We start from the raw sequence: 11,990 nt of genomic DNA, 5'->3' as shown, positions 1-11,990 counted from the left end.
CTCTATATATTTTACCACAATAGAAAAAAAAAACCCACTTCATGTGTATACTAAGAGGTTCATCCCAATGGAAAAAAATATAACAGCAGTAATAGACTATAACTTAGAGTTCAAGAATCTTTGCTTCTCTTAGGGAATCCAAGCAGGTAATCCGCAATCCTCTCAGACAGCACTGTCTAGCAGAAATGTAATGCAAGCCACATACATAATGACAGAAGCAATTCAAGTTTTTTTTGTTTTTTGGTAGTTATATTTCAGAAGTAAAAAGAAGCCGGTAAGATTGATTTTAATAGTTAGTTTGAATTATTTTAATACCATAACATCTATTGTATTTAACACAACATACTCAACATAGATCATTTCAGCATAGAGTCAATATACAATTATTTATAAGATATTTTAGTCTTTTGGGGGTACATTGCTTTGGTTTAAGAAGGTTTAAAGGTGGCCCTAGTTACCTTTCAAGGACTCACTAGACTAGGGGCCACTGAATTGGCTAGGACCGCTCTATAGCACTTTTCCCCTGGAGCAATTAGTCTGTTGAGGTGAGAAGTAACACCCCACACAAGGTAGGCACATCTTAAATGGTGCTAATGGACCACTGTGGAGGGCACGTATTCAAAAGACCTTCCTCAGTTTGATAATACGACAAGCTAGGAGTGTTAAAACGAGCTACTCTATGCAGAGGTCCAGAGAGTACCTGTTCATGGACCTAGAAGAGAACCAGAGGAAGGAAAGCTTGGTTTGCTCTCTGAGATGTGTTTATTTCTGGCTGGAAAGGCCAAGAGTGAGCCAGGAAAGAATGAAGGGAGGAGAGAAATATTGAAAGGAGTGATGTCGGGTGGGAGTGGTGAAAGAGCAGTGAACAAAGTGTTCATCTGTGTTCAAGAGAAGAATATGACTTTATCTCAGAACTTTTAAAAAATGTTTGCATTACCATATCCTAAGGCCAAATGAACTTTTTTCCTCAGCAGGAATGTTAGAGGTTGAAGATTGCATTTACCAAGTGCAAAAGAGCTACCAGTAGGGCTTCCCTGGTGGCTCGGTGGTTGAGAGCCCTCCTGCCAATGCGGGAGATGCGGGTTCGTGCCCCGGTCCGGGAAGATCCCACATGCCGTGGAGCGGCTGGGCCCGTGAGCCACGGCCACTGAGCCTGCCCGTCCGGATCCTGTGCTCCGCAACGAGAGAGGCCACGACAGTGAGAGGCCCGCGTACCGCAAAAAAAAAAAAAGAGCTACCAGTCGTCCTTCTTCCTATTCCCCTATTTATTGAGCAGTACCCTAAAGATTAAATCGTATATGCCAAAAAGCAGACAAAGAATAAGAATCAAATATTGACTTCATTTACAGTGTGGTAACATATTAATAAGAGGGTTGATCAGTCTGAAATGATATCTGTTTAGCTTCTTCTGAACAGCTAGGTTCACATAGTTTGCTTTAATGAATCTTTAGCAGGTGTGGCACTAGGAATCTATGAGTATGAAGATGAACAAGTCACACAAGGCCCTACTGTAGAGCACAGGGAACTCTGCTCAATATTCTGTAATAACCTAAATAGGAAAAGAATTTGAAAAAGAATAAATATATGTATATGTGTAACTGAATCACTTTGCTGTACATCTGAAACTAACACAACATGGTTAATCAACTGTTTAAAAATTTTTATAAAATAAAAATTAAAAAAATATGAACAGAAGAGGCTAGTCTTGTGCAGAAGACAGACAAATTGTCATTTTCCTTCAAGCTGGTAAGTGCAAAAATAATAATAATTTAAAAAGGAGGGGAAGGAATTTCATCCCACACCAGATTAGTGAGGGTAAGCTTCCTGCGACAGAATTTTAAAAGAAATTGGAGTTAGCCAAGTGAATTAGGAGGTATGAACTTCCAGTGAGAGGACAGAATGATCAAGCATGAAACAGTGAGATGCCCAGCGATGAAAAAGAACTTCAGAGGTTCAAACTTGTACATTTAGAAGCATTAGTCAGTTACTACCTGAGTGATTTTCAGGAGGTTAGTTAATTTCTCTGAGCCTTAATTTACTTTTCCATCAAATGGGAACAATAAAACTAACATCTGGGCTTCCCTGGTGGCGCAGTGGTTGAGAGTCCGCCTGCCAATGCAGGGGACACGGGTTCGTGCCCCGGTCCGGGAGGATCCCACATGCCACGGAGTGGCTGGGCCCGTGAGCCATGGCTGCTGAGCCTGCGAGTCCGGAGTCTGTGCTCCACAACTGGAGAGGCCACAACAGTGAGAGGCCCGCGTACCGCAAAAAAAAAACAAAACTAACAACCTGAATTCAACAGTATACTAAGAGGATTGTACCCCAAGTGAGATTTATTCCTGAAATGCAAGGAATAAGAAAATATGAAAATCAATCAGTGTAATACACCACATTACCATAAGGAATGAGGAAAAAACCCACCTGACAATCTCAATTGATGCAGAGAAAACACTTGACAAAATTCAACACTTTTTCATGATAAAAACACTCAACAACCTACATTAACATAATAAAAGATATATATGAAAAACTCACAACAACATCATGTTTAATGGTGAAAGGCTGCTTTCACCACTTCCATTCAGCAAGGTACTGGAAGTCCTAGCCAGAGCAGTTAGGCAAGAAAAAGAAATAAAAGGCATACAAATTAGAAAAGAAGAAGTAAGATTATCTCTATTCACAGATGATATAATTGTATATGTCTAAAACCCTAAAGGTTCCACAGAAAGACTGTTAGAACTAGTAAACAAATTCAGTAAAGTATCAGGATAAAAAGACAACACACAAAAATCAGTTGTATTTCTATACACTAACAATGAACATTCTGAAAAGGAAATTGAGAAAACAACTCTAATTATACTAGCATCAAGGAAATAAAATGAAATACTTAAGAATTAATCATATTATATATATATATCACTTCAACTTAATAATGACCTAAGAGGAAATTTGTTGGTTTCTTGTAACACCTGCAGAACTGACTCATCCCACTTGTTGGTGGTCATCTACCCATCAAAAGCTCCTGAGTACCATTAAAAAAGACTCATTCCTCTCCTAAACTGACATAAAACATATCCTGTGATACCCAGGGAAAAGTCTTTCTGAAGGTGGGCATTCCACAGAGACCCAATATTCCAAATTTCAAAATGTAGCCACAAGTGGAAACAGATGAACTTCTCAGGATCTCTTTGTTCACAATTAAGCATACAATAAATAGAGTTTAGAAAGTGAATGACATGTGGTTGAAAAGAAAAGCCCTGAAAAAAAAAAAGAATTAACCACATCCTTGTTCTTAGCAGCGTTATTCACAAGAGCTAAAATGTGGGAACAACTCAAGTGTCCATTGACAGATGAACGGATAAACAAGCTGTAGTGGGGACATACAGTGAAATACTGTTCAGCCTTAAAATGGCAGGAAGTGTGGACGCATGGTACAATGAATTTTGAGGACATTATGCTAAGTGACGTGAGCCAGACACAAAGGACAAAGCCTGTACGATTGCACTTACATGAGGTATATAGAGTAGTCCAATTCACTGAGACAGAAAGTAGGATGGTGGTTGCCACAGAGTAGGGGAGGCGAGGATGGAGAGTTATTGTTTAGTGGGTATAGGGTTTCAGTTTGGAAAGATGGGAAAGGTCTGAAGTGGGGAGAGTGTTGATGTTGCACAACAGCATGAATGTGCTTAATGCCGCTGAGCTATGCACTTAAAAATGGTCACGATGGTAAATTTCATGTAATATGTATTTTACCACAGTAAAAAAAAATTTTTGAAAAAAAGAAAAAAACATAATTTAAAAAATCCAAAATTATACTTGTAGACTTCAACACTCCTTTTTTTTTAATTAAAAAAATTGTTTTATTTTATTTATTTATTTTTGGCTGCGTTGGGTCTTCGTTGCTGCGCGTGGGCTTTCTCTAGTTGCCGCGAGCGGGGGCTGCTCTTCATTGCGGTGCAGGGGCTTCTCACTGTGGTGGCTTCTCTTGTTGCAGAGCACAGGCTCTAGGCGCGCGGGCTTCAGTAGTTGCGGCTTGCGGGCTTTGTTGCTCTGCAGCATGTGGGATCTTCCCTGACCAGGGATCGAACCCGTGTCCCCTGCATTGGCAGGTAGATTCTCAAACACTGCACCACCAGGGAAGCCCAACACGCCTTTTCATTAATTGACAGAATACGTAGACAAAAAATAAATCAGTACAAATATGGAATAACTGAAAAGCACTGTAAGCAGCTTGATCTAATTTACATTTATCTAACATTCTACCCGACAACAGCAGAATACAACTTATTTTCACATATACACAGAAAAACTCACCGAGTAGATGATTTTTGAACCTAAAGCAAATTTCATTAAAATTAAAATGATTGAAAGTATATTCTCTGATTAAGTGGAATTAAAGTATAAATTAAAAGCAGAAAAATATCTAGAAAGTCTCCCATACATTTAGAACTTTAAAAACTCACTGGTACATAACCCATGGGTGAAATAGGAAATCACCCAAAAAGTTAGAAAATATTTTGATTCACATGAAAAGAAAAATACAAGTCAAAATTTGTGGATGCAGATAAACTGGTGCTTAAAGGGAAATGTATAATATCAAATGATTCAATTAGAACAGATATAAAAATATGTATTTTTACCATATATAAAAAGAATGATCTAAACTTCCACCTTAAGAAACTAGGAAAAAAAGAAGAGAAAAAAGTAAACCCGAAGCAATCAGAAGGAAGGAAATAATAAATATAAGAGAAGAAATTTTTTTTAAAAATAGAGAACATAAAAACAATTAAGAAAATCAATGAAACATAAAGCTGGCTTGTAGAAAAGATCAATAAAATTTAAAAACCCCTAGTCAGACTAATCCAGAGAAAAAGAAAGGATGCAGAACTTGTTAATATCAGGAACAAAAAAGAAGTGTCATTATAGATCCCACAAACATTCAAAGGATAATGAGAAAATATGAATAACATCTTTATGCCAATAAAACTGATAACTAAAATGAAATGGACAAATTCTTTGAAAAACACCAACTATCAAAGTTTAAGAAGAAATAAAAAACCTGCATAGTCCCATATCAATTAAAGAAATTGAACTGATACTTAAAAGCTTTCCCACAAAGAAAACTCCTGACCCACTGGTGAATTCTTACAAATATTTATAAGAAAAGTATTACTAATTCTATAGAAACTCCTCCCAAAAATAGAACAGGAGGAAACACTTCCCAACACCTGCCCTCACTTTATGAAGCCGGCATTCCCGTAATCTAAAAATCAAGTTAAGATAAATTATACCTTAAGAAAATTAATTTAATTTTTTAAAATGGAAGTATAGTTGATTTATCATGCTGTGGTAGTTTCAGGTGTACAGCAAAGTGATTCAGATACATATATGTGTGTGTGTGTGTGTGTGTGTATATATATATATATTCTTTTACAGCTTCTTTTCCCATATGGGTTATTATAAAATATTGAGTAGAGTTCCCTGTGCTATACAGTGGGTCCTTGTTCTTTATCTATTTTACATATAGTAGTGTGTATATGTCAATTGCAAATTCCTGATATATCCCTTCCCCCCACCTTTTTACCTTCCCTTTGGTAACCATAAGTTTGTTTTTCTATGTCTGTGAGTCTATTTCTGTTTTGTAAATAAGTTCATTTGTATTTTTTTTAGATTCCACACATAAGTGATATCATATAATATTTTTCTCTGTCTGACTTACTTCACTTATTATGATGATCTCTAGGTCCATCCATGTTGCTGCAAATGGCATTATTTCATTCAAGAAAGTTAATTTAAAAAGAAACAAAATGTTTTGAGTAATGAAATGGTTACTAGGTTTGGTTAGGTTTGGTAGGATTTATCTTAAAAAAAACCTAAAGTAAGAGAAGCTTAAGCAATATAAATGCTTCTCTCTGCCTCACTTAAAAGAAGTCTGAAAGTAGGCAATCCAGAGCTGGTGTGGTGGTGTTATGGTACCATCAATGGCCCCGGTGCTTTTTTTATGCTCATTCAACCTCAACAAGTGGCTTTCCTATGGCCTCCCTGTCTAAAACGTCCGCTCATGGTTTAACCAATATATCCACTATCTGGTCAGCAGGAAAAGAAAGGAAATCAAAGCACTTCTCTCCCTTTTATGGGTACATCCCAGAAATTCTTCACCCGCTTTGCTTACGGTCAACAGAATGCAGCCCTATAGTTGCATGTAGCTGCTAGAGAGACTAGGAAGTACTGTATATAGTCTTTTACTCCAGGTGCAAATGTGTCCAGCTAAAAACAGGGGTTCCATAAAAAGGAGGTGTGGGCAGCTAGCAATCTCAGCTACAAATAAGCTGACTACTGTGAATGCATAAATTCAGATGCTTTTCTTGATAGAGCAGGTCTCATTTTCTGTAGTCCTACGACACATGAACATACGTGTGTGTGCCTCCCATAAAGAAGTGAAAAGAAAAGGCAGGAGAGGCCAAAGGCTTTGCTTAGAAATGAGGCGTTCTTATCAAAAGAATGGGGCCATAGGAGAGCAAAAGAGTCAATTACATATTTTTCATTATCGTTATCTGCCTGCCCCCTCACCTCCCAACCCTATTTTCCGCTGTACTGGATTTCTTCACCTTCCATCTTTGTATTCTCTATTCTTTTTGCCTGGAACATTTTCCCCTGATCTTTTCAAGTTCTTCCCAAATTATTTTTCACTCATATTCATTATAATTTATCCATATGTTGTCTAATCTACTGTGTATTCAATAAGTACAGAAGCCATACCTTGTTCAATGCCAGTATCTCTATTGCCCTGGATTATAATGCATGCATGCATGCATGCGCGCGCGCACACACACACACACACACACACACACACACAATGACTTGGATTAATATCATTTCTGCTATTCACAGCAGGCCTAATTCTAGCAAGTACATGAATGTAGTCATCACAGCGCGCAAGCAATAGAAATATGTAAATCTGTTTCTCCAACCAGAAATGCAGCCTTAACCTGGGTGGCAGAGCTCTTTGAAGTCCACCAGACAGGCAACTGTGTTGAACTCAAAACAGGTCTTAGAGTTGGGCATGTGTTTAAGTCCTGCCACTCATCAGCTATTCACGCTTGGTTAAGTCAGTCTTTGCTAGCTGTTCGTCAAAATTCACTCTCTTTTTCTTCTTAAGGCACCTGACTGGTTCTCAGCTTGGCTTGTAGGTTTTCCATGGGATAGAGTTTTAGCCAGTAAAACATGATAAGTAAGAGAGATTTATACCACTTCCAAGCTTGGCCAATAAAAATTTGCAAGCTCCACCATCTTCCACAATGTACGTTCCATGGCCACATTTTCAAAACAGTGGATCGTAACTCAGGACTTGGTTCCTAAATGTCAGCATGAAGCAGAGTTCCTTCTGATGGTGAACAGCTACCCAACATCAAAGGAATGCACTTCTTGTCCCCTAATCCACTAAATACCTATAGGGCTTATTTGTTACCGCAATGTGACCTGTCCTAATACCTACTTCATAGATGAGATGATATACATAAAACCTGAGCACAGAGCCTGGCACCTTGTATGTAAACCAAAGTACCAGTTGTTATAGTTATGATTTGGATGAGAAATCAGTCAAATCATAAATGAATGTGCTGGGCTTCCCTGGTGGTGCAGTGGTTGAGGGTCCGCCTGCCGATGCAGGGGACATGGGTTCGTACCCCGGTCCGGGAAGATCCCACATGCTGCGGAGCAGCTGGGCCCGTGAGCCATGGCCGCTGAGCCTGTGCATCCGGAGCCTGTGCTCCACAATGGGAGAGGCCGCAACAGTGAGAGGCCCACGTACCACAAAAATAAATAAATAAATGTGCTTTAGAAACGAAAAAGTGCTATACAGTATTGGATATTCCAACCTTCTGTCTCCTGGGTAATTTTAAGAATTTATGAAATCTTATTACTTCTGTGAAGCCTTTACTTTGGAAGTGAAGTTAAGCTTTCCTTGACCACTTCGGTATCTCAGTTGTATACACTGAGATTCACTATACACATGCACACACACAACCCTCTTATACGGGATGTGATTGCATCTTTATATACTTTTTTTTCCCCACATCTTTATTGGAGTATAGTTGCTTTACAATGTTGTTACAATGTTAGTTTCTGTTGTACCATAAAGTGAATCAGTTATATGTATACCTATATCCCCATATATCCTCCCTCTTGCGTCTCCCTCCCACCCTCCCTATCCCACCCCTCTAGGTCGTCACAAGGCGCAGAGCAGATCTCCCTGTGCTAGGCAGCAGATTCCCACTAGCCATCCATTCTACATTTGGTAGTGTATATATGTCAGTGCTACTTTATATACTTTTAAATAACAATCTGTAATTCAGGGAATTCATTTTATAGCATACATTTCCAAAAAGCAAATGTATAACTTAGTGGAATTACCATACCAAGTTAGGCCAGTGGCTGATACAGGTATATCCTTATGAAAATACTGTTAATAATGGTGGAGATCCAGAACCGTGAATGAGGTGAAAAATGATTTACTAAGTAAGATAAGAAATCACACTGGTGCATATCTGTCCTAAAGAACTCTTACTCCAAGGTCTTAAATACAATCACAAATCTATAAGCAAGAGAGGAGAAGTAGTCATAATCACTGGTTCTTCTACTTACAGGGGAAAAAAACACCCCAACTCTTTTAAACTTCTGGCTTCCTTGGCCAAAGTTTCTTACCAGCCTCTGTTCTCATTTTAGAGCATTAATAATGCCCAGAATATGCCTGTCCATTACAAAGACTAATGAGCATACCGGAGTTCACGTACAGCTTGAACAAAGTAGTCATCTGCATTTAAATGCCTTCGCTGGTGACTGTACAGCCATTATTACTGGGGTGCATCTGCATACCTTTTAACATTGAAAAGACTTAGGCGTTCCATATCAAATTTTAGCTTTTATCCGTGGCTTTTAAGTACTGCCCAAGCCAAGGTAGGTTACAAACAAAACTGACCATAATAGAAAACATCCACCATAAGTTTCCCAAGCACTTATCCCTCTGTATTTATTCTGACATTGTTCCCTTTTTCAGGTAGGGGTAACATTGTGTTACTTTTTACTTGAAAACCTTTACAAGTCAGACTAGAGTCTGAATGGGTACATTGTATTGTGTTACTGCTCAATGCAGGCTAATTAAATGAGCGCAGGTTATTAAGGAAAGAATTAATATAATCCTTTCAGGGGAGTAGTGATTAGGTAAGTGTCTTTGTTAAAACTTGCAAAGTTATATGCTATGTTTCAAGGCATGTGAAGACAGATCATTCAGTCATTCACTCATTCATTTGTGCAACAGGAGTTTTCAGCCTCCAACTATGCTGGATGGGGGATGATAAAATGAGTAAGACCCAATTGGCTGTCCCCAAGGAACTCTGTCTAGTGGCAGAGAGAAAAATAAAAACAAAGAGTTGAGTATCAAAAATTAATGAAATGAATAAAATATACTCTATCACATTTGAACCTTTAATTCAAACTTGGCTTGGCTGTAAGTATAAGCATTATTTTAAATGATTTTCAAGGTTGTTTTGCTGTTTTGTGGTCTCTGTAAAAAAAATCTGATGAAAGGTAAAATTTAACTTCCCAAATGGTCGTAAATTGAAAGCGAATGCGCAGGTATTTAAGTATACTGTAAGAAATCAAACATGTCATGGGGAAACACTGTTTCAGCAAACCTGGCATTTTTTAAAACAGTGTTAGAATTCATCCATCATTCATTCATTCAAGAATGTATTAATTGGTTTCTAAGTGCTTACTAACTAGACTTTAAGCTCCAAGATTTCTGGGTTTTGTTGTCTGTGCTCATCCAGTGGCAACAGAGGAAGCTTGATATATGCTTGATTGAATGGATATTGAAAGAATTCAGGGGAAACGGGCCAGATTCTGAGTGTGCCCTGGTGAATAACCATGGCTCCTGTCCACACAGAGCTTACACTCTAATCTAGAACCAGATTTAATGTTATCCCTAGTCTTTAATGCTCTTAAGAGAGATTTAAACACTCTCTTAAGAAAACTGAAGTTTCATTAACTGACCTAGAAGAGTGATGCCATCGGCAAATCGTGGAACTAAAATAATAACTCCAAAACTTTAAATACAATGTCTCTTCCACTTTTGTATGTACATACATGCATATATATATACACACATGCAAAAGCACTGCTGATTGCTTTTTTTTTTAAAACAAATCTTAGCCAAGGTTTTGGGAAGGCTACTAGCCATGGCTACAAAGCAGAGGGTGCCCCCTTCCCTGGCTGGCTGGCCACCCACCCACATCCTAAACAACAGCTTCCCAGCTCCCCTGTCTGTTGCTTTTCAAAATGTGACTTTACTATTATCGTCGTTGTTGTTAACCAAGTTTTCACTGCTTCTGTTTAACACTCAGTCAGGTTTTCTCCCCTATTTTGGAAATATGTATGTATGTATGTATGTGTTTTTCTTCCATTTTTATTACGATTTAATTGAAATACAACACTGCATAAGTTTAAGGTGTACAGCATAATGATGTGACTTACATACACCACGAAATGATTATCACAATAAGTTTAGTGAACATCCATCATCTCGTATAGATACAAAATTTAAAAAACAGGAAAAAAATTTTCCTTGTGATGAGAACTCTTAGGATTTACCCTCCCGACAACTTTCGTATATAACAACAGACAGCAGTGTTCATTGCATTTATCACGTTGTACATTACATCCCTAGTACTTAGATATCTTATAACTGGGAGTTTTCACCTTTGACTGACTTCAGCTAACCCTCTGGTAACCACATATCTAGTCTCTTATTCTGTGAGTTTGTTTTTGAACCTTCAGTCACACTTAAATAAAAATGACAATTTTAACCCCGAAGATTAAGAAAATCAATGACATTATGGATATGCCTAACCAACACCTGTTCTTTAAGCCTGACTCAAATCACTGTATGATGGAGGTGGATGCATTTATCTTTGAGAACAAGGACTGTATCCCATAATAATTTAATACACCATGGCAAAATCTAAAAGGCAGCTGAAGCCTATGGTAGTAAATTTCCGTATGTATATTTCAGTATCCAGAACTGTCTACATTCAATTGTTACCAAAACCACACCGATGCCGGGAAAACTTGTTCTACAGAAAGTTCCACTGTAGTAAAAGTTGTTGAAATACGAGCTACCCTGTAATACACAAAATACGTCTTATTAGGAACAGCTGAACGTTATGCCGTAAAGGAAACATTCTTGCTACGGCTGCTACTCTCTTATCAAGAGTTCAGAATCCTAAGGAAATGCTTACACGTCCAAAATGGGATATTAAGACTTCTCAACTCTACAGAAAGAGGGAAGAAGCAGTTGGCAAAGATGAAGACAACCCGGAGCCATAAAGGGAAAACTTCGGATTTGGAAGTGGGTCGATTTGGACCCAGGAGCCCAGGCCAGCTGCAGATTCGGGCGGGGCCGCAATCCTCGGGTCACCGGCGGCGTTTCTCTGCTGGCTCCTCGTCACTGCCGCCGTCCAGGGGCTCCAGCGGTCGATGGGGATGGGAGGTCCTCAGTAGATACTTGCTCCCCGGGGCCGCGCGAGGCCTTGACAGATTTCGGGCGTGCAGGGGCGGAGAGGAGCCTCCTGCGTCTCCGAGGCGAGCGACCTGTTCCCGCCCGCGGGCTCGTGGGGCGCGGAGGGGCTGGAGCTCGGCCGCCGGAGAAAGGAAGCCCCCGGGAGCGAGGCCTGGCTTTCGCGGCTTTGAAAACTTTCCAGCGCGCGTGCCACGGCGACGCGCAGCGGCTGCGCCGGGGCCCCGGCGGCCCGCGCCTCCCGCGGGCAACTTTTCGGCCTTTCGGTGGCCTGTCACTCTCGCCGGCCGACGCGCCTCCCCCTGGGCTCGCGCGGCCGGAGCGCCCTCCCTCTCGGCGAGGACCTGCCCCAGCGCCGGCGGCTCCAGTGCCCGCTCGGCGCTCGCCCTGCCCGCGCCCCCCGCCGCCCGGCTGCCCC

This window comes from Monodon monoceros, unplaced genomic scaffold, assembly GCF_005190385.1.
Source record: "Monodon monoceros isolate NGI ecotype Baffin Bay Population unplaced genomic scaffold, NGI_Narwhal_1 Super_Scaffold_21, whole genome shotgun sequence".
In the NCBI taxonomy this organism is placed as follows: Eukaryota; Metazoa; Chordata; class Mammalia; order Artiodactyla; family Monodontidae; genus Monodon; species Monodon monoceros.
This window is presented reverse-complemented; position numbering follows the sequence as displayed.